The sequence below is a fragment of the Triturus cristatus genome, chromosome 12, assembly GCF_964204655.1.
Source record: "Triturus cristatus chromosome 12, aTriCri1.1, whole genome shotgun sequence".
Lineage (NCBI taxonomy): Eukaryota > Metazoa > Chordata > Amphibia > Caudata > Salamandridae > Triturus > Triturus cristatus.
The window spans coordinates 769,189,823-769,214,375 of NC_140595.1; the positions used below are offsets into that span (position 1 = coordinate 769,189,823).

Sequence of the window (24,553 nt, forward strand, 5' to 3'; positions counted from 1 at the left end):
TTTTATTCGGATTGATTACACCGTACTGTCTTTGAAACAAACAGCATCCTGGCTGGCTGTAAGGTGCGCGCCTCACTCTCCTGAGCCTTCTCAACGCCCGTGGCGCTGTCTGGGGCGGCTCGCGAGTACTAGGTCAGTGCCCTTCCAGAGCTGGTGCTTTGCAGTAATTTTAAGAACTTCTTAGAGTTTCTCTTTGGTGAAAGGGGTGTAATTTATGTTATTTATATGCTTCCCTCATCTTTATTACATGACTTTACTTGCAAGAAAGAGTCACTCATAGTTGTTGAAATGTCACTCATGATTACACTGAATTTATGAGAATGCCACACATAGCGATCTAAAACCTTGGCAGCCGTGTTCCCTGCTCTGTCATTCTCTCTCCTCATGTTTTAATTTATAATGTGATTCCATCTCAAAAATAAAAATGCCATTCTTTCACTCCGACTCCGTGCATATGTTTAATTTTCACTTATTTAACGATTCCTTCTTTGTACTACTTGCGATTTGTTTAAAAAATAAAAATTCCAATCTTCCACTCCGACTCCTGCATATGTTTAATTTTCATTTATTTCACACTTCCTTCTTTGTACTACTTGCCGCTTGCTTAAAAAAGAAAAAATCCATTCTGTCACTGTGACTCCGTGCGTGCATTTATTTATTAACCTTTCGCTCTTTGAACTGCTTTCGATTTGCTTCCTGTCTCTTGTGCAGCAGGGGCTCCAGTATTCAGAGAAACGTCAGATAATTTATAGCGTGAGCCTGTCTGGTATCCCATGAAATCGTCTATCCCCGCGCTCAGCCCGAGCAGAGATCGACTGCTTCTGTCTGATCCTGCCCGGGCTGAGTTAATTCTCCGAACACAGCCGAAGAGCAGGGGATACAAGATATCAAGGGGATACCAGATATTATACAACACCGGCCATCTCGCCATCGTTGCCTGATCCAACTTCAGGTACTGCAAGGTGGGTCCTGGCTTGTTGTAGGTGTAACGTTGCTTGCTGTATTATATATCTGGATGCAATAACAGACGCAGCAAAATACCAGCCGGGCGGCACGCTATGGTAAGCACAGATTTTTACCTTAATTACATCGTTCACGCCCCTTTGAGAGACCCCCCAGTTTTTTCATCCCACTTAAAGCCCTGTATACCACAACTAAGTGAAGTATCAAACGTGCGTTTTGAACACGCGTCTATAAATAACGTTATGAGAAATTACTTTCTCCTTATTCCGATGGAACTGCACCTAAACAGCTTTTTCACTAGAGGGCAGCAAAGCAGCATAAGTGAAGCGAATCACAGTGATTTTCGCTTTCCAGGCATAAAGAGTCTGCCATCGTGGTGGAGTCTTGTCAGAGGAGCAACTAGAGCCTAATTTCGGAGAGGGGGGAAGGGAGGCGGGGGGGGGGGGGGGTTTGTAATTCTTCCAGCAATAGGCATAGTGGAAATGCAGGGGCTCAAAGAAGGGGCGAAAAAACAACAAAGCCTCGTTAACAAGTAAATGGTCTTTTAAAGACCTGTGAAGTGCTCGGGTGCGATAAGACGGACGCCAGACCAGCAGCTCAAAATAACAATAACTATGTTTAAAGAATTGCCAAAAGCACAGTTAAAATATGATTTAACAAACAATATAAACACCCCAATTGGGGTAGACACAATACAGCTGACTGTAACACATGAGAAGGATAGCAGCATAGCAAAGATTGAGGCCTGCAAAGAGGAAAAGCGCAGCACCGTTGCACATGGAGCTCAGAGGCACACCTCGGGAATCACACAAGATAACCAATTTCACAAATTAAAATGTGATGGTACCTTCAGTGTTGTATTGGGCCCACTCCTTGGTGCATGACGGGCAAGGATAGACAAATGTGGGGCAAGCAACAAACAAAATAGACCAGTTTACTGCTAAGGGTACGGGCAGAGCCCCACCATTCTGGGAGGATTGAACCGCCCAGGGTGCTGTGGAACTTTTCTGAGCTCATATCCTGGCAGCCATTGAAGCTTCAGGTATTGCAGTACAGGCAAAAATTGAGGCTATGGCGTTTGACGTGAATTTGCTCCACACTGACCTGTGCAAAGTGGCTGAACGATCAATGGAAATGGAGACGAGGGTCACAGAAATGAGGGAAGAGCTCACATAACTGAAGACAGCAGTCACCACACTGGAGGCCTGATCAGATGCGATGGAGGCAAGTCTAGAGGATGCAGAGGGGAGTTCCTGCAGGTGTAACCTTAGGTTTGTGGGATTCCCAGAGGGAGTTGAAGGTGACTGGCCAAAGACTATTCTGGAGGAGTGGATTAAGACGGCAATCCCAGATGCAGCCCTGTTGAGATTCAGCCCATTGATCCTTAGTCTCACCTCAGAGACCACCCCCCCCCCCCCATGAACTATATTTGCTAAATTTCTCTACTATAGAGACCAGAATGAGGTCCTCCAGCAGGTGTGAAAACAGGAGATCTGAAGATCGAGAACCGTGCTCTCTGTATTTTCCTGGATTTCACCAGGGCTGTCTAACTACAGCGGCAGTTCTTCTGCGGGGTTAAGCAAATCCATCCAACATAAGACTTTGTGAAATTGAATACTGGTAAGTTCTAACCCCAGAAATACAGGGGATACCAGATATTATCGCCGGTATAGACTATTATATGGGGTATCTCTTAAGGGTACCGGAGGTAAAATCTTGAGGGATTGATGTACAAAATCTGAAACAATACTATAATCTGCTATATAATAGAAGGCAACTTGAACTGGTGAATGGCTAAAGGGTAATCTATGAAACATAGGAGATATGAGATATTACAGCAATGTGTGAGCCATAATATTTGCTATCCCCATAGTAAACAATGTTGGAAAACAAAAGGAAGGGTTATAAACCGCATAGGAATACTGCGCTTACCCATCCAACATAAGAGCATGTCAAATTGAATCATGGTAAGTTCTAACTCAAGCGACACAGGGGATACCAAATATTATAGGCGGTATAAGCCATTATATATGGTATCACCTAAGGGAACCGGATGTACAATCTTGTGGAATGATGTAAAAAATGTGAAAAGATACTGTAGTCTGCCAAGATATAAAAGATAACTTCAAGTGGCCAATGGCTAAAGGGTACACCAAGAAACGTGGGGGATACAAGATATTACAGCAATGCGTGAGCCATAATATTTAGTATCACCTAAGGGAACCAGATGTAAAATCTAGTGGAATGATGTAAAACATCTGAAAAGATACTGTGTTCTGCTATCAAATAAAAGACAACTTCAAGTGGCCAATGGCTAAAGCGCAAGTCATGAAACATAGGGGAAAAGAGATATTACAGCAATGCGTGAGCCATAATAGTCAGTATCCCCATAGTAAACGATGTTGGAAAGCAAAAGGAAGGTCGCTATTTGGCATAGAAATACTGTGCTCATCCATCCAAGATAAAACCATGTAAAATTGATTCCTGGTGAGTTCTAACCCAAGAAACACAGGAGATACCAAATATATGGTATCCCCTAAGGGAATTGGACGTACAATCTTCTGGAATGATGTTAAAAATGTGAAAAGATACCGTGATTTACTATCAAACGAAAGACAACTTCAAGTGGTCAATGGCAAAAGGCTAACCCATAAAACATAGGGGATATGAGATATCACAGCAATGCGTGAGCCATAATATTTCGTATCCCCATAGTAAACGATGTTGGAAAGCAAAAGGAAGGTCGCTATTTGGCATAGAACTGTGCTCACCCATCCAACTTAATACCATATCTAATTTAATCCTGGTAAATTCTAAACCAAGAAACACCGGGGATACCACATATTATAGCCGGTATAGGCCATTATATTTGGTATCCCTTAAGGGAACCGGATGTAAAATCTGGTGAAATGATGAAAGGTTACTGCAGTCTGCTATCAAATAAAAGGCAGCTTCAAATGGTCAATGGCTAAAGGGTAACCCATGAAACATAGGGGATACAAGATATCACAGCAATGTGTGAGCCGTAATATTTAGTATCCCCTAAGGGAACCGGATGTAAAATCTTGTGGAATGATGTAAAAAATCTGAAAATATACTGTTTTCTGCTATCAAATAAAAGGCAGCTTCAAGTGGCCAATGGCTAAAGCACAAGTCATGAAACATAGGGTATAGGAGATATTACAGCAATGTGTGAGCCATAATAGTCAGTATCCCCATAGTAAACGATGTTGGAAAGCAAAAGGAAGGGTGCTATTTGGCATAGAAATACTGTGCTCACCCACCCAACATAAGACTATGTCACTTTGAACACTGGTAAGTTCTAACAGCAGAAATACAGGGAATACCTGATAGTATAGCTGGTATAGGCCATTATATATGGTATTCCCCTAAGGGAACCGGATGTAAAATCTTGTGGGATTGATGCAAAAAATCTGAAAAGATACTGTAATTTGCTATAAAATAAAAGGTAGTACAAACAAAGCGCTGCCAAAGAGGCCGGGTGTCTATAGTGCTGCGTGGTCTGAGAGGTGCTGACAGCCCCACTCACTCTGTGCCTGCAGGGGAGCACACAACGCACAGTAACACAAAAACATCATTTTGCCCACCAGTTGCTGGGTCACTGGCCAATCATCATCCAATCACTGACTTTGTGGAATCGAGTTAACTGTCACTGACGGTGCCGTGCAGGTGGCGCCAGTTTTTGGAATACAACAGGGCAAGTCGCCGCCCCCTGGATTCATCATCACTCTCAGTCTGAGCAAGGGGCAGTGCACTGCAGGGGGGTCTCGGGGTGATTACTACTCTCCAGAGAGGATGTAATTGTAAGAGTCTGTTTCACAGGCTTAGCCATGGCATGTCACATGGCTTGGTTCCTGAGGCTCAGCTTTATTTTGCACTGCAGCCAGAGCCTGAGGCTGCCCTATGCTGTGTGATGACAATTTGTGTTCATGATAGGTAGTGAAGAAACTCAGCCTTGAAGGTGGCACTGTATAATGCAGGCTCACTGGCAGCACAGTTTGCACAGCACTGCCAGAGGGCCGCCCGCTGTTCCCGCTTTTGCAATGGTCTGATCCTATTTGCAGTTTTTTATGCCTAGTAGTGCCGCTGTGATAGGAGGCGCTATAAATGCATGACTAAGCATTTTAGTGTGATCATGAGGACTTCCATGCTAAACTGCATTTGACTAACCTTTGATGCATGATACTTGGCAGAGCTGTACCTCCAGCCTGAAAAAAACTAAAAAGTGCTTTAATTTCCACATTCTTCATAGTCCATGTTGCCCCCAACACCAATTCCATCCCTCCCTCCTTGTATCCCCTGCCTTCCCTCCTACCCCGCCAGTAATTTAAAAAAAGTGTTACGACTTTATCATATCTCCTTTTTAGTTCAAGCCTAGAGTCAGAGTGCATGCAGTGTCAGTTATATGTTTTGTAAACAGTTTTGTAAGTTGTTCATTGTATATAATCTGAAATGTTTTATTTCTCCATTTTCCTATCCTGCTTTTTCCTATTGCATTGCCTTTTTTCTATCCCTCACACTTTAATATTCCTCCCATATTGATGGGTTTTACCCTTTTAGGTTTTTTAATATCTGCCATTGTTTCCCCCAGCTCTGCCATGTACCACGCATCAGGTGTTAGACTAATGCATTTTAGTGTGGTAGTACGCATCACTGCACTGAAATGGAAAGTCATGTATTTGTAGTGCCTCAGTATCAATCCAGAGTGCTATTAGTGCTCTGTTAGAAACTGAAATCCAGGTTGCAGCCACGGTTTGCTCTGCTCGCGCAGGCTTGGGGCGGCTGGCTTAGCTCGTGACTGGGCTGGCTTAGGAAGGCTGAGAGCAGAGGCTACAACGTAACAAGATTTATTCACTTCCCCTTGACACCGGCAATCCATTCAGGTTAACCGTGTGACTCACTGTGAGACTCGTCGCATGATGGCATCTCACAGTCAGTGTTAAAATTATGGCCAAGAGCTTCTATCAAGAGACTCGCTTTCTTTATATATTGGCGAGCAGGCACGTGCGAGCGGAAAACGTGACAGTAATGGAATAATGTGAGAGTCTTTTGCGACGTGGCCAGTCCCATCCCAGTCCAGACAGCTGCAGGATTGGGGGTGTCTGACAGGCAGCACTGAGCCCATCTCAGAATGCATGCTGTGGCGCAGCCGGCAAGGAGTCGTCAACTCGAGCTCTTGGAGGAGCGCAACTGCAGTCGACTCCGAAGACAGCAGCACCCAGGAGGGAGAGAGTGTGCCTACACCGGCAGCAGGTAAGGGAACCTGCGCCCCCCACCTTGAAAGTTGATCTCGCTCCACGTGGGCCAGTACTAGCTTCCCCAGTCGGTTTGGTCTTGAATTCCCACAGAGCAGGCCAGAAAAACAAGTTAGGGATTATACTCACGCACTCAGCAGGTAATGGGCGCCACAGGGATGAAGGGGTCAGCACCTAGCACCTAACCCCGAAAATGGCATGCTGCCCTACTGGCGCATCACAGAAGATAAACAGCACTTATCTGCAGCGCCACAAGAAGTAAGGGACCCTGCATGAGACACCTGCCTACACCGAGAATCTTTCGCCCACACCCTCAAAAAACACAAGAGAAACCCATACACTCTCCCACTCTCCACCCAACATCCCCGCTTCCATACTTCCCTTCCACATAGGACTGCCCGGGCACACCCCCTGCACACAAGACTGCCGCAGGTGAGTAGGCCTACACATAAACAAGCTGGAAGCTGAGCCCTAGGGAGCAATGACCAGGATGGATGCAGCCTCCCTAGAGCCTCAGTCTGTTGGTGCCTGCCTAGCGGATTGAGTCCGGCCCCTAGCATCGGCAACATGATACCTGGTTATGGTAATGAGGGGCAACTTTCAGCATGGCCAACAGCTGTGTCACTTACAAGCCTGGTATTTTCAATAGCTCTGGTACAGCTGCAGCCTGCTGGTGTGATCTGGTGCTGCGGCGTGGGGCAGGTAGTGGCATGCCATCTGGGTTGACACCGCTCAGCTGCACTCCTTAGTTATCATTTTTATTCGGATTGATTACACCGTACTGTCTCTGAAACAAACAGCATCCTGGCTGGCTGTAAGGTGCGCGCCTCACTCTCCTGAGCCTTCTCAACGCCCGTGGCGCTGTCTGGGGCGGCTCGCGAGTACTAGGTCAGTGCCCTTCCAGAGCTGGTGCTTTGCAGTAATTTTAAGAACTTCTTAGAGTTTCTCTTTGGTGAAAGGGGTGTAATTTATGTTATTTATATGCTTCCCTCATCTTTATTACATGACTTTACTTGCAAGAAAGAGTCACTCATAGTTGTTGAAATGTCACTCATGATTACACTGAATTTATGAGAATGCCACACATAGCGATCTAAAACCTTGGCAGCCGTGTTCCCTGCTCTGTCATTCTCTCTCCTCATGTTTTAATTTATAATGTGATTCCATCTCAAAAATAAAAATGCCATTCTTTCACTCCGACTCCGTGCATATGTTTAATTTTCACTTATTTAACGATTCCTTCTTTGTACTACTTGCGATTTGTTTAAAAAATAAAAATTCCAATCTTCCACTCCGACTCCTGCATATGTTTAATTTTCATTTATTTCACACTTCCTTCTTTGTACTACTTGCCGCTTGCTTAAAAAAGAAAAAATCCATTCTGTCACTGTGACTCCGTGCGTGCATTTATTTATTAACCTTTCGCTCTTTGAACTGCTTTCGATTTGCTTCCTGTCTCTTGTGCAGCAGGGGCTCCAGTATTCAGAGAAACGTCAGATAATTTATAGCGTGAGCCTGTCTGGTATCCCATGAAATCGTCTATCCCCGCGCTCAGCCCGAGCAGAGATCGACTGCTTCTGTCTGATCCTGCCCGGGCTGAGTTAATTCTCCGAACACAGCCGAAGAGCAGGGGATACAAGATATCAAGGGGATACCAGATATTATACAACACCGGCCATCTCGCCATCGTTGCCTGATCCAACTTCAGGTACTGCAAGGTGGGTCCTGGCTTGTGGTAGGTGTAACGTTGCTTGCTGTATTATATATCTGGATGCAATAACAGACGCAGCAAAATACCAGCCGGGCGGCACGCTATGGTAAGCACAGATTTTTACCTTAATTACATCGTTCACGCCCCTTTGAGAGACCCCCCAGTTTTTTCATCCCACTTAAAGCCCTGTATACCACAACTAAGTGAAGTATCAAACGTGCGTTTTGAACACGCGTCTATAAATAACGTTATGAGAAATTACTTTCTCCTTATTCCGATGGAACTGCACCTAAACAGCTTTTTCACTAGAGGGCAGCAAAGCAGCATAAGTGAAGCGAATCACAGTGATTTTCGCTTTCCAGGCATAAAGAGTCTGCCATCGTGGTGGAGTCTTGTCAGAGGAGCAACTAGAGCCTAATTTCGGAGAGGGGGGAAGGGAGGCGGGGGGGGGGGGGGGGTAATTCTTCCAGCAATAGGCATAGTGGAAATGCAGGGGCTCCAAGAAGGGGCGAAAAAACAACAAAGCCTCGTTAACAAGTAAATGGTCTTTTAAAGACCTGTGAAATGCTCGGGTGCGATAAGACGGACGCCAGACCAGCAGCTCAAAATAACAATAACTATGTTTAAAGAATTGCCAAAAGCACAGTTAAAATATGATTTAACAAACAATATAAACACCCCAATTGGGGTAGACACAATACAGCTGACTGTAACACATGAGAAGGATAGCAGCATAGCAAAGATTGAGGCCTGCAAAGAGGAAAAGCGCAGCACCGTTGCACATTGGAGCTCAGAGGCACACCTTGGGAATCACACAAGATAACCAATTTCACAAATTAAAATGTGATGGTACATGTTTCGAGTGCCTTATCCAAATTTCCATTAAAAACGTGTCCAGGCAGCAGACAGCCATCCGACCAGTGTCGGAGTGCAGTATTCGGAGTGCCCCCTGAAATTCCCTAATGTCCAGGTTTTTGCAAGGAGGAACAATTCATTGTGAACGGAGCTGTTTATAAAGGGGGCAGAAAAACAAAACACGAGGAAGAGATCCAGAACCCCCTTGGCAACCCACACAAAGATCCTCTGTAGCGCCACCATCCTGCTGCCACGTGCTAGTGAATCATTCCACAGCTAGAGATCCCTACCTAAACCGTAGGTAGAGCTTCCCAGCTAGAGGGGGAACAAGGTCATCAATGGGACTTTCATAAAAAGCCACAGGTTTGTGTTCAGTAAAGCTTTGGAAATTGAAACTGAACATATGGTCTCAGGAGAGACCCGGGATGTGTCCAAGTTCCACCCTTGTAGTGGGGCCTTAACGCTTCAGAGTCATGGGATTTTCGTTGCACACTGCGGATCCAAAAGGGGTTTGATGCCCACCCGACAAGACTCTAGGGCAGGTGCAGTCCATAACCGCTGCCAATAGATGGGGAATCTAGACGCAGTCTTGTGGGCGATTTTCTTTAGGGTCAAGTCTAAGTATGGTGTAGTCAATGGGGTACTTGCCGGATGGTTCAATAAAGACCTTAGAAACCTATTCTCTACTTTAGAAAGGCTCTGGGTTCGTGAACTACCCCAGAGCTCTGCACCATATAAAACCACCCCCAGGGCCATAACATGATAGATTTCCAGCGCCTGAGCCGCCCTTCTGGATGTGGTTTCCCTGTACATTTTTCCTATATATGCAGTGGGTTGAATCAAGAACAGCTGCGCTTTTTCCCCCTGCGGTGCCCAACATAAGTTCTTCTGAATTTTATAACGAAATACTCAAAGTTGGGCACCACGTCTAAAGAGTGTCACCCACTAGCATCCTCCTCTTACAAAAAGTCATCTTCTTTTCAGACTAAATCATGCATTTGGTCTTAGAGTTGTTAATCCCCAGACCACGCTCAGCCCAGAACAATTCAACAGGGTTCAAGAGCAGGGGCAGTCCCTGCGGCGACTTAGATAGAAGCAGAATATTGTCCGCACAAAGGAGTGCAGGGACCCACCGTCCTCCTCTTTTGGGTGCGTCACAACTATCCCTGTTGAAGAATTAAATTACACCATTAATAATTTATTCTATTTTTAAAATTTTTTATTAAATATTGGATATTGTATTAGAGGCATGATAGCAATTGTGACGATAGCGTTTTAATGTTTTTTATATTGGAGGATATTTTAATCATTTTTTGTAAGATTTTAATTAATCACACAAATAAACTTGAACTTGAACCATTAATATATAACGTAAACAGAGTAGGCGCCAGGACGCACCTTTGCCTGACCCCCTGATCAATATATCAATGTAAAGGGGCATGTCCTCCCCCACTTCACCTGGCACGGGTGTCAGCATGTAGCCGCATATTCTAATCATGAACTTATGAACATTCATGCCCTCACCACCACTGCCCGATGACGATGCCATTAGTGAACCAAAAGGGAACCTGCCTTTTATCTCCTATATGTGGCCTACGGTATCCCTATAGCTGGGGTAACACTATAGTCTTTCGCTTTTGTGCAGCGCGCATCCCGAGCTGATGTATTCCAAGGTGCTCTCGTGATGATAAAGGAAGAGGAGGCACTGGGAAAAAAGTCATTTTCTAGGATCACGCAATGTAGTCGAGTGGACACAGTGACTGGTGCAAGGTTTTTGTGCAATTTAGCCATTATATGGTCTTCTCATTCCCTCTCCAATTGTAGGTCTAAGCTTGAAGCTCTGTGTTTAATTCTTTGAAACGCTAAGTCAGTGCACCGTGTTAAATACATCCAGGCTATGAATGTTTCATAACGATTGGTGGTGGTAGTGTTTGGGGAGGGTGATGTATTAATGACGAAACATCACTGCAAGCAACTAGAGGGCAAGTGGAGAATGAGCAAAGACACCGCAGGCGTAGTCATCTTCATATCCACCCTGAGACTCTACCACCAGCTGATGTGGAACACCAAGCGCTCATCACTTGCAGCCGCAGTCCCTAATAGCAGCAAGGAAACCTATGCCACTGTTAAAGATTTCACAGCACTTGCAGCTACCTCCTGCAACATCAGCCCCTTGCAGGATCTTTGCACCAAGATCACATCCATATACCGCCATTTCACCCCCAAACAGACTCCATCACACTCGCACCTCATCTCCCTGTCTCAGACGGAGAACTGACCTATCCTCATGGCCTCTCATCACCACGGCTGAGACAGCTGCTACCAGGAGGTCCATCCACTCCAGGGCCCCGTCAGACCCACGCCCACACCATGTTTTTACCTAAGGACTCTCACTGATCAGTGAAGCTCTTACTCCCATCCTCAACGTATCTAGCTTCCTGGAAGCTTGGAAACACGCCACCATCACTTCCCTGCTCAAGAAACCGTCCGCTGATGCTACCACTCTCCAACTACAGCCGATCTCTTTCAGTACCCGGCCAAGGACTTAGAGAAGCTCACTGACAGATGTCTCAAGGACCACCTCATCAACAACCAGCTCCTTGACACCACACAGTCAGGATTCAGGACCAAACTGTATGTGCATTGAAACAGCACGTATCGCCACAACAGATGATATCCACATGATCCAGGACCGAGGAGATACGGCAGCCCTCATCCTCCTGGACCTCTCTACACAATTCAAAATGGTATTACACCCCATCCTCAGCAGAAGCCTGCATAAGATCGCCATTCAAGGATCCACTCTCTGCTGGATCGGCTCCGTTCATGACGGAAAGAACACAAGCTGTCAGCCTGACACCATACTCCCCAGAAGCCCACAAACTCTTCTGTAGAGTTCCTCAAGGTTCATCACTGAGCCCAACCCACTTCAATGCATGCACCACCCCTCTGCCCAATGCTATCCGTGCAGACAGCAGCAGCATCCTCTCCCACGCCAATGACATGAAACTCATACTCTCAGACAAGACCCTCAACACTAGGAACAAGTTCATCACCTGCATGATTGACGTTGCTACTTGGATGAAGCCCAACTGTCTCAAGCTCAAACACCAATAAGACAGAAGTAGCGATCTTCAGAAAAAAAAACCTTACCATGGGATTCTACCTGGTGGCCAGCTGACCTCCGACCCAAACCCACCCCCAGCACCCACACCGGAACCTGAGGATCATCACTGACAACAACCTGGACATCACCACACAAGTCAATGTCATCACAGCAACCTGCATCCACACCCTGAAGATGCTAAGGAAGATCTTTAAATGGTTCCCAAGCAATACCAGGAAAACCATCACTAACACCCTTGTCAAGCTTGAATATAGGTACCCCCGCTACACCGCAATCACCAAGCGACCCACCAGAATGAGGCAGCCGGACTTGATGTTAACCTCCCACGTGGGACACACATCCCACCGTGCCTTAGGGAGCTCCCAATACGCAAATACTCTCAGTTCAAACTCCTAACACACACATTCAAGGCACTACACGCACACTTTCACTACATAACACAGGTCCTGTCTATGTAAACAGTTGCATCTCCTTCCACCAACCAGCCAGACACCTATGCTGCACCATTTAGTTACCCACACACATCCCACGCATACACAAAAACAGATCCGGAGGCCGGGCCTTCTCATACAACGCTCCTAAAGCGTGGAACCTCCAACTGCACATCGCAGCCTCCTCCTCCCTGCTTGAGTTCTGCAAGAAGCTGAAGACTTGGCTTTTCGATTAACCCCGCACCCTCCTGCCCTAGGCGAGGCTAGGCACTCACACTTGATCAAAGCCTGGATACTCTCGTGGGTGATAGAGCCCTTTACAAATACACATAACACAACATAACAGGTAAGCTGAAATGAAATCCAGAGACCCCTTCTTGGTCAATGCATTGATGCCATTTACTCCACATTTAGATAAATGCTGTTGTTCATTGTGATCCATTCTTAAATTAATTCATCCACCCTCTCTTCACCCATCCAACTATTTATTCATTCATTGAGCCATGCAGTCCCGTCTCCAATCTCCATCCATGCATTCAATGATTGGACAAGGTTCTATAATGAAATATGTGTTTTTAAAACATGCCATATTTGTCATTTTTTCCAAAATGTCCTGGTGGGGGAACTCTCCTGACTGCCCACAAAGCCCATTTGCAGAGGTCATGCTCGCTCACTGTCCATGCTCGTTGCGTTCAGTATGAGGACTAGACTCACGAAATGTGCCAGGGCTGCGTTTGGTTCAAAGTCCAGATCTGAGCAGTGGCAGGAGTAGTGAGCGATGCTAGTTGTAATGGGCTTCTGTGAAATACCTTGGGCTCTGGCACCTAATTCTCAAAACCTTGCTAATTCTGGAACTTGACTGTTCTTGCAATTGCAGTTATTGTAGCTCTCTTTCTGCTTCTCACCTTTCGACGTCAAATAGCAAAAAGCCCCTCAGTGAACATGGGACATAGGGATCAGCAACGATAGCGCCTTGAGACCCTCACGGGTGAGTAGTGCGCTATACAAATTCCTTGATTGATTAATTGATGTGGTACTAGAATTTCGTAGTCAGAATGTCAACTGACTTTAATTTTGTGTCCTAAATATTGTTTGTTAAAAATATCACTCAATTGAAGTTATTAATAGAAAATCTACACCCACTGGGACAATACTTTCCTAAATTATATTTTGAACACAATATTTATGTCCGACAATATTTCTGAACTTGACATTCCGACATACAACCTACAAAAGAGCACCCTCCTTTTTAAGGGTGAGGCAACAAACAAAGAAATTCAGCAAGACCATGTTCGGCAATTAGTATTTAGATTGTAGCTGACCACATGACCTATTTCATAGATTCTAATCCTCCATCTGACCCTCCAGGTCCACTTGACTTATGGCCATAGTGTACTGCGTGGCTGATGGAAGTGCCTTGTTGAAACAGAAGATCTGATGGTCGATCCAGGAAGCTACAGTGCTGGAAAGAAGAAATATTGAGGGGAACCTAGAGAAGTCTAAAATGTAATTTAAGTTCATACCATTTATTCTAATAAAATCTAACTTTCTTCAGGTCAGCTACTTCACGGCGATACCGATCTCCAACAACAAGCATCTCTTCCCATCCTTCTTCAGTATTGCCCCAGCAGATTACTTGCAGGCCTACGGACTGGCCCGTCTAGTCAATCACTTCGGCTGGACTTGGGTGGGGATTCTAAGCCAGGAGGGTGACTACGGCCGGTTGAGCAGCCTGATCTTCAAAGAGGAGATAGTGAAAGCTGGGGCCTGTGTGGCCTTCTCAGAAGTTATCCCTGCCATCTACTCAAAGATCAAAATTGATCAAATTGTGGAAGTGATCATAACGTCTTCGGCCAAGGTGATTGCAATTTTGTCTCTTGATGTCTATGCATCACTGTTCATGGAGGAGCTTGCCACAGTGGACGTCACAGAGAGGCTTTGGCTAGCTACTGAGGCACCGAGTGTCCCCAGTAAGAACGTTGTAAGAGCGGTCAATGGCACCCTTGGTCTGGTAAATCACAATGGAGAGATGCCAGGCTTTGAAGATTTCTTTTTCAACCTGAAGCCATCCTGGTTCCCAAATGACCCTTATGTTAAACTTTTTTGGGAAAGGACCTTTAACTGTCAATGGGCTCAGGTCCCTGGAAACCAATCACTTGTGAAAAGTAACAAAGAGGTCAACCGCACAAAGTGCTCAGGGACAGAGAACCTCAGAGACGTTGAAGTCTATTCCAACATCAATGACCTGAGAGTGACCTACAATGTTTACAAGTCCACCTACGCCACGGCGCATGCGCTGCATAACATGCTTTCATGCCATGCAAAAGAGGGCCCATTTGTCAATGGTTCATGTGCCAGGATCCATAACTACAAGTCATGGCAGGTAGGATTACTGTGTGAAAAGCAGCAATATACATAGCTACACAGTTTGGGGAAGGGTTACAGACCTTTCACATATAGTTTGTCAGTGTAAATCTGAACTATGTTGGTTTATGTTCTATAAGTTTGTTCGGAGTGCTCAGGTGCTTAAATACCCAAAACCCCATTTTGTCTAAAAAATATAGTACAGTATATTATCCTCGCTCCACTCGTTTGCTCTTCAGGCTCTTCTATCCTATGCAGGGAATTTGCACCTGTGGATAAGCTTAGGTTTCTGACAGCAGCTTACCCTCCTGATTCCCAAGCCCTACTTCACTAGTCCCAAATGGTTCTTTTCCTTTCAATCCATCATTTCTCATCCCCCATGTCAAGATGTAAGTTGCCGAGTTAGAGACAAGAGGTTGGCGAGTAGGATGAAGAGGACAGGGGTTACTACATGTGTGTGTGTGAGCGACTGAGTGGCAGGTAGCAGGTGATAATGTGTGAGACTGAGTGTGAGTAAATCTGATTGAGTCATAATGAGTGGAAATGATTACTGTGAATGAGAATGAATATGTATCAGTGTAAGGGAGTGTTAGAGAGTGTGAATGAGAATGAATGAATGAGTGAGTATGAGTTAGTAAATGAGTGTGAGTGACAATGTTGTATTATACATATGCAAGTCTGTCATTGGCATGGCCTACTGAAGGTAATTCATGTCTTATAGAGACACCCATTGTAAAATACTGCTGCTGGCATTCTTGATGCATTTCTTCGTATGACAGACGCCAGTGACAAAATACTGGTACACTAGAGGTAATTCTCGACATAATGGACACCGATGGTAAAATACAGATAATGACATACCAGAGGGCATTTTTGGCAAAATGCACTAATTGACCACATACATTTGACAAAAATTGCTGGGGGAGAAACCCCCTAGTATTGGCCTGGCTTCCTCACTTCACTCACTCACTACAGTTCAGAGCAAGTGTTGTGTCCCAGAACTTGCAAAGATCAAGTCAGCAGAATAATATAGATGGTGTCTAAAATAGACCATTGTGTGTGTTGTTATATTAATCGTGCAATTATAATGGCGCTTCATTAATGTCAATTATTTTGATTTCATCAGAGTTACATCATGTGACATGACTTCCAGGAAGTGACAACAGGGTCAACAGTCATTTGATATCACTTCCTCTAATTTCATTAAGTTTAAAGGATATGTGATGTCACTTCCGCTAACCCTGGCATTTGTGAATCGACATCCGTGCTTTGGTGGGTTTTATTTAAGGGTACGGATGGTTTTGGAGTAGCTTGCTCTCAACACTCTGCTGTATGTTGATGTAGGTGTGTTCAAACTGGTGAGCTTTGAGGAGAGAGATTGAAAGAAGGAGCAGGTGCGGCTCCATCCTGGCGGTGCTGTCTGGGGTCTAAGAATACATATGGATTTAACTTATCCAACTTGCTGTCTCATCTTTACAAGGCGACAAGTGGTGGACGCAGTCTGTTCATTGTGAGTTCAGTGCATGCAGGACGTTTGGTACAAGTAATTGCAAGCATCTTTATGAACAAGATTTTGGCCATGGTTGCCGTTGGAAGAGAGCGCAACTCGACACTCAGGTAATTCAAGACTGATTCTTACCTCTATGACTGACACATCCACGCAAGCCAGCAATGGCTGTTTCCTGGTATTGCACGGCTTCAGACAAGTACTCGCTCCACAGTGCTTCACGGCGTCTATGATGTGCACGTGTTAGGGTGATGCTACATGACCTAATGCTACCGCCATATTGGTTGTGGTTCATCTCTGCAGAACCTCAGCTTGATGCCCAGGAACAATTTAAAGAGGTGATATTCATGTCATGCGGTCATTCCTGCATATATCCACCATTTAGTGACGTGTGTCTCCTTGATGTGCATTGGCATTTTTCTTTTATATAAATTGAAATAAATAATACTTGCATCCTTCTACATTTACTTTGGGAACTTGACCACCACATCTTGATCTTTGCTCAAAAACAACATGTGTGCACAATGTGCACAAACCTCAATACCGCCTCCGCAACCATTTTTATCAGCACCAGGAGAGACACTCACTAAGTGGCCACAGTAGAAGGCATATTTTCTCAATTATTTATCAACGATTGAGTATGATGCTGCGGAGTAATTTTCTTAGAAACGTAAGAGGAAAAAGAGATTTTACACCTTAGGTCCTTAGGGATTAAGATTATATGGCCAAACGCATTAGAAGGCTTTGATAATTACTTTACATCTTCAATATGAATTTCTGTCAATAGATATAATTTCTTTCAAAGGCATCAAGGGGCTCAAGAATGAATTGACGATTTTGATGTAGACATCACTAACCTTGATGTTGCTCTCATACCTTCTTATTACTGGAGCACGGTCAACCAGCTGATGGTGTTCTTTTGATGGGTACCCTGGAAAGTAAGGGCTTACACGGGTGTTGCTGCGTGCTGATACATGATGGCACACTATACTTACCCTTAACATCCCCATGAGTTGCACCGTGTAATGTTCTGCCTCACTGTGTTTTAGCATCACCTATTGGTAAGGAGACCTCATGAAGCCGATCCTACAATGTGTAGTGTTGTGTGAGTTAGCAGTGACTAAACCCTTGTCACTCCTGATTGGCTCTGTAGAACTATGAAGTAAGCATTAGAGCGTAGTGCAATGAATGCAGGTTTACAATGTTGACTTTGCTGTTACACACAGAAGAATAAAACGTGTTATACTAAGCTCCATGTGTAGCGCATGCATTGGCTAGTACACGGGCTGGGGAGGACCCTGCAACTGCCGATGAGATAGGGGATAATTAACCTGAAGATCAACAGTGCTCTCCCAGAAAGTTTGCCGTGGACAAGCAAACTGCTTGTGCGTGCCACATGTGCCTCCGTCAAATTGCAGAATCAACGTTTGATGTATGTGGAGTCAAAGCTCAGCCCCAGTCCGTGTAAATCATTTGAAGTTAATGAAAGCTACGCTGAGAAGTCTACACATTGTTGGACAAAAACATGCTGGTAAGGCTGTAAAGAGAGGTACCACGCAACTAGACATCCTGGAGTTATACATCTTAAGGAGTGATAACACTAAAGGTGGATGCAGCCAGGTTTTGAGAGAGCAGCAAATAGCAACAGCAAATTGCAATACAAAGCTGCAAACAGAAGCACTGCAAGGTCGAGCAATACAGATAAAAGAAATGGTCATCTGCGTACCAGAACTGAGTAAAGAGAGTCATCATGCCACAGCCCTGGAGGTAGTGACCCCAGAGGAAGCGCTCGGGGTTGTGCTTGCGGAGCTGTCCAAATCCAAAGCAGCACACCACCAAAGCTGCTGGGTGGGGCTCAAAATAACTCCAGAGGTCTCCGAAATTCAGAAGCCGATATCAGTGATAGGAATCATGAAAGTTTGCTTTTCCAAAAGAGGCCAAGAAAGAGGTTACGTTTCCTGTGATTGTCAAAGATGACCCAGAGGCCAGGACATTGCAAGGCCTCAGAGATGGTTTGTATAAAGAAGATCACGAAACAACGTCGGAAGGAACACTACTTTCCACATCAGTAAGTTCCACCAATGGTTACAATGCCACCACCTTCTAGAAACCACCACCGCCATTTGATATTGACAAAAAGCTGAATATTGGCACCAGATGGACTGCCTGCATAGAGACATTTAATGATTTCATTGAAACGATAGAAGAGGCAGATAACAAGAAAATAATCAAATACCTCAACAATCTTGCTGGTGAAGGTGTACAATAAGTCATCAAGAAAATGCTGTGAGCTGACAAAATTATATACTGTCATATCAAAGCATCTCTGTATCTCAAGTTCAATACAATGCCAAGTGTAGTTCAATACAATGCCAAGAATGACAGAAGGTTGGAGACTAATTTGTTATGGGACTGGATGGGCTCACCAAACACTGTAAGTTCAACTAATTTACTGATGAGGAAGTGTGATTGACAGATGCCTGTCAGATTCGTTCAGATGATGAACGCTGAGAGAAACTCTTAGTCTGGAGCGAGTGATAATGGCTGCCAGAGCTGAAGAGCGTGCTGACTGACAAGCTGCTGACATAGAGGCCGGAGGTGCCCCGAGTGAGTCAATCATGAATTTGAAAAGAAAGATGAAACACAAGGCACAGGGACACAGGGTGATTTCTGCACAGAAAAAGAAGTAGGGCTTCAGGTGTTTGTTTTCGTTTCCACAAGAAGGTAAATTGGACGGATCTGCAAAGGCTGTGGGAAAGTGAACCATTTTGTAACAGTCTGCAAGGTAAAGGAAAAAGTAAGAGCGTCATGGCCGAAGATAAAATGGCCGCCTGAACGTTCCAGAAGCGGCGTTCGATGCACGCCCACAAGGCCAAGCAACCACATTAGCTGAGGCAAACTGACGCCAAACAAAGTTGCTCACTATCTAAATCTTCATCAAACAGTTCTTCAGTATCCATGTCAAGTGAAAGTGAAGAAGATTGTGGTGCCATTATGGACCTGTTTACTCAGCTTTAGCACAGCTGCTGATAGGCGACTGATATCAGTGAACTATAACATGAATGCTCATCATGAAATAGTAAGTAAATTCCCTTCGGTATTTAATGTGTTGGTAAAACTCAAAGCTATGAAAATCCAATTACACATTAATGAGGACGTCCAACTTTTTCTACACACGTTTTGGCCTGTTCTGTTACTAAAGACTACGTTTCTGTGTGACATCAGCTGCTGGGCTGTTTCAAGATAACATTCGATGTATCATGCACCTTGTCATGAATGCTTTCAATTATGGTGTTGACATATTGTTTTTGGAGCTACGAAAAAGGAGCACAATGAAGCTTTCACGCAAGTGTTTCGTTTGCTCGCTGATGCAAGTTTAACTTGAATGCTGAGAAATGTGAGTTCCATAAGACAAATTTAAAATTCTTTAGCCAAATCTTTTCTGACGATGGCATGACACCCAATGCAGCCAAATTGCAAATGCTGTCGACTGCTAGTCCCCTGCAAGATATTTCCATGTTAGGTTCATTCCTTGGCATGGCCAGTTACTGTTCAAGATGTATACAAGACGTTGCCACTGTTAGTGCGCCATTAAGAGACTTGACGAAAAAAAATGTTTCTTTTAATTGGTCACATGAATGCGAGCAAAGCTTCCAGAAAATCAAACAAGCTAACAAGAACGCCACTGAAATGGCGTACTTTGATCCGAAGCTTCATACTCTGGTTGTTATCGATGCTAGCCACGTCGGGTTAGGCACCATCCGTGCACAGCACAGCGGACACACAAATGCTCCCAGACGTATTGTGGCATATGCAAGCAGAAATTTGTCCCTAACTGAACGTGCTTATTCACAACCTGAGAAAGAAAGCTTAGCAGTGGTGTGGGCTTGTGAACATTTCCATGTATTATTGTTTGGGAAGCCTTTCACACTTGTGACAGATCATCAAGCATTGATGGGCATCTTTGGCAATCCAAAGGCAAAAATGTCTCTTCACATTGAATGTTGGGGCCTACTATTTCAAGAATACAACTATGCCATCGTGTATCATCCAGGGAAAGATCACAATCCTGCTGACTACTTCTCACGAGTGCCTCTACAGTGCCCTGGCACCCCTTCCAAGACAGCTGAAGCATAAATAAATTTCATTGTGAAATCAAGCACCCCAGCTGCCAATTCGTTGGAACAAATTGTCACTTCCACGAGTCAAGATAATGACATGTTAAAACCGAAAGACAATATTGCACAACAGTCTTGGTATCAGCACCCTCTACTTACTACCAGTACCAGTAAATACCAGAAGTTGAAAAATGTCAAACATGAACTGTCCGTTACTCAAGAACACATTATTCTAAGGTATTCTTAATCGAACAGAGAGTCACATTCAAGAGCCTTTGCCTGGTGTACCACACAGTCTTCAGGATGGGACCTGAGAGATTGGTTGATAGCCCTCTGCATTTTAGCCCTGGGAGAGGTTGGTGCTTCAAGAATCAAGTCTTTCATTTCCTCCAATTAATAAAATGTGCCTGGTCCTGACAGTGCACGCTTAAGTATTTTGGGCAAGCTTCTGAAATTAACTGATTTCCTTGCAGGGTCTCTAAGCCATTTTTTAATTTAAAAAGGCTCTAAAGTCACACTTGTTTCATTAAATGGAATAGGCCTTTGTATTTATTCTTCGGTAGGGCTCTCTTGCCCCTGATCGTAATGGTACAATGAACCCATCATTGGCAAAAGTGCCCTATATTAATACGTTCAGTCATTGTATTTCTTCTAACTTCAGTTCCTCAACGTAGCATAAGCTGTATATTTTACTCACGCTTTTCTTTTCCTGTGACACCAGAAAAACCCTCCCGAGTGGCATTCTATTTGTCCATTTGTGATGCCAAGGACCCACAAGAGTACTTCCAAGATAGCCAGTTTGATTACGGTCTTTCTGTAGGATCACTGACAAAATATCGAGAAGGAGAATATTGACCTACAAAAATATCGAGGAAAAAATATAGAATGCCAAAATATCGAATCCCTATCTCCAAACAGGTAAGTACAAAAATATAGAATCCAAAATATCGTTGTAAAAAATATAGTTGGTCAAAATATCCAATTTTTTAAATGTCTTAAAAGTAATGTAAAATTAATGAAATAATACATATAATTAAATAAAACATACTTAAAAATACTTAAATACTCTTTAAAATTAATAAATAATTAATGTAAGTAAAGAAAAAATTTAATACATATATATTAACGTAATATTAATAACAAATATTCAATATTTTTTGCGTAGGATAGCGGGCAGGTAAAATTTACTGTTACCACTCCAGTAAGTGCAATAGTAGGAAAAGCTTTGGATAGCGGGAGGGTAAAAATTACTATTCCCACTCAAGAGAGTGCAACAGTAGGGAAAGCGTTGGATAGCGGGAGGGTAAAAATTACTATTCCCACTCCAGAGAGTGCAATAATAGGGAAAGCATTGGATAGCGTAGGGGTAAACATTACTATTCCCACTCCAGAGAGTGCCACAGTAGGGAAAGCGTTGGATAGCGGGAGGGTAAAATTTACTATTCCCACTCCAGTGAGTGCAACAGTAGGGAAAGCGTCGGATAGCGTAGGGGTAAAAATTACTATTCCCACTCCAAAGAGTGCAACAGTAGGGAAAGCATTGGATAGAGTAGGGGTACAAATTACTATTCCCACTCCAGAGAGTGCAACAGTAGGGAAAGCGTTGGATAGCGTAGGGGCAAACCTTACTATTCCCACTCCAGAGACTGCAACAGTGGGGAAAGCGTTGGATAGCGTAGGGCTAAAAATTACTATTCCCACGCCAGAGAGTGTAACAGTAGGGAAAGCGTTGGATAGCGGGAGGGCAAAATCTACTATTCCCACTCCAGTGAGTGCAACAGTAGGGAAAACGTCAGATGCCGTAGGGGTAAAAATCACTATTCCCACTCCAAAGAGTGCAACAGTAGGGAAAGCGTTGGATAGCGTAGGGGTAAAAATTACTATTCCCACTCCAGAGAGTGCAACAGTAGGGAAAGCGTTGGATAGCATAGGGGTAAAAATTACTATTCCCACTCCAAAGAGCGCAACAGTAGGGAAAGCGTTGGATAGCGTAGGGGTAAAAATTATTATTCCCACTCCAGTGAGTGCAATAGTAGGGAAAGCGTTGGATAGCGTAGGGGTAAAATTTACTATTCCCACTCCAGTGAGTGCAATAGTAGGGAAAATAATAATGTAATATTTTATTAAAAATACATTAATTATTAATACCCCCAAAAAATGTATTAAAATTAATTACCAATCACACAATATTTATTAATTTACTGTAAATATCAATTATTATTTTGTAAATTAATTACCTATTCATAATTAATTAACAACCAATTAATTTTCAATACCAAAAATTAATAAATACAAATAATACCAATTAATAATTAATTAATAATAAATTAATTATCAATATACAAAAATTCTTTCAATAATTATTTACAATTAAATTACTTCCCACCATATTCCCCTATAAACCCACAACCCGCTACAAATAATAAATTAATACAATTAACATAATTATCAATTAAACAATCAATACAAATTAATGACCAATTAATACAAATTATTTACCAATTAATAATTAATCAACAACCAATTAATTTTCAATACCAATTAATAATTACCTAATAACAATTAAATTACTTCCCACCCTATTCCGCTATAAACCCACAACCCGCTACAGAAGTAAAACGCAAAATTAAATAAAAAATAATTAATAATTCCTAAAAATTATTATTTAATGTATTATAATTAAATTACTTCCCACCCTAATCCCCTATAAACCCACAATCCGCTACGGAATTAAATTACACAAAAATTAAATAACATAAAATTAATTACTTTAATATTCAAACATACATTCCAAAATTAATACATACTTTTAACACATATACTAACACTTAAAACACTATAAAAAAAATCGATATTTTTAACAACTGTATTATGACTGTCGATATTACTTACTTCTATATTATTTAAATCGATATTTCTTACCTGATTTTCGATATTCTTCACCACTATATTTTGGCAATTCGATATTCTGTCCATTCTATATTAAAAACTCGATATTCTGTCCAGTCGATATTTTTTATTTGATATTATGTCTGTTTACCCTTTCTGTAATAGTGCCCAGAATCCGCCTCAGATATCACACCATTGACATAAAGCCAATAGCCACAATCTTGGTGAAAAATGTCGTTTATCACAAAGTTTCTTGAGTCAACAGGCCTGAGTCTCAGGTCTCCCTACCTCCATGGAAGTGGCCAACAAGAATTCCATAGGGACTTCTGTAGAATGAACACTTCCTTGCAACCCATTGTTGGGCACCACATTCACCACTTGCTCTGCTTCCTTTCCCCCTCATTTGTGTCCCCTTCTTTTCCCTGCCTGTGTCTTTTTCCTTTTCTCTATGTTCACGGTTTCATGAGAAGAAAAGGAGCCCATCACAAATCCATCTTCCCACCACCTAGCTTCTACTTATTTTATCTTCTCCTCAATTTCAGCAGACCCAAAGTATCTGAGGGTCGCTTACATGAGAGGAAGAACAGGATCTCATCCCAAATCCCTTATCCCACCGGCCAGCTTCTTCCTGAATGACTCTAGACTGAGGTCTACATAGAGCCTCACTTTGGGTCTCCACCTCCCATAAGGCAGTTCTACTTTTGGATTTTTTTTTTTCCCCAAGATGATCCCTCTTCTCAAGCATAAACCTCTCTCCCTCCAGGATGAGGTGCCCCAAACTTCCTTTCTGGCCCACCCCCTATAACAGGGAATCATGCCTCTCTGTTTCCACTAGATCCTAAAACAATCAACAGTGTGGATGACATGTCTGCATTCTGGGTCCGAGAAGGATTGTTCAGGCTTGATCGATTCTGCCCTCTTGTGTGATGCTCTCAGACTGTCCATTGGTACAAACACAGGCTCCCAACCTGTCCTAAACACATCACCTTGCATACTGCAGGAGTCACCAGGAAGACGCTGCCTGTCAGGCTGACTGTGGGGTGGCTCAGTAGAGCAGCCGACTGCTGGTAGAGACTGGCATGTGACTCTATATTAAAGGCACCAAAAGGTGAGGTAATTATCAGGTGGCATCGCTTGAGTGTCTCACATCCTCACACGGCAATTAAAGGGCTATGTTCCCCGCAGGCATTGTGGTGCTTACCATGCACGTCAATTCACTGAAATGCCAGGCGCTGCGGAAGTGAAATCACATGTGACATCACATGCCCTTTGACCTACACTTTCACTCACACACACATACTTACACATACAC

The 24,553-nt window shown here is 43.5% G+C and overlaps 2 protein-coding genes across 2 annotated transcripts in view; both read left to right on the forward strand.

Annotated features, from left to right (window-relative positions):
* The window catches only part of LOC146782781 (vomeronasal type-2 receptor 26-like), a 140,114-nt gene that overhangs the window by 74,521 nt on the left and 41,040 nt on the right, over positions 1-24,553 (forward strand). The window lies entirely within an intron of this gene.
* The window catches only part of LOC146782782 (uncharacterized), a 150,978-nt gene continuing 134,335 nt past the window's right edge, over positions 7,911-24,553 (forward strand). Inside the window, exon 1 of the mRNA XM_085636836.1 lies at positions 7,911-7,957. The gene's annotated coding sequence lies outside the window, so the exon portion shown is untranslated. The remainder of the gene's footprint in view (positions 7,958-24,553) is intronic.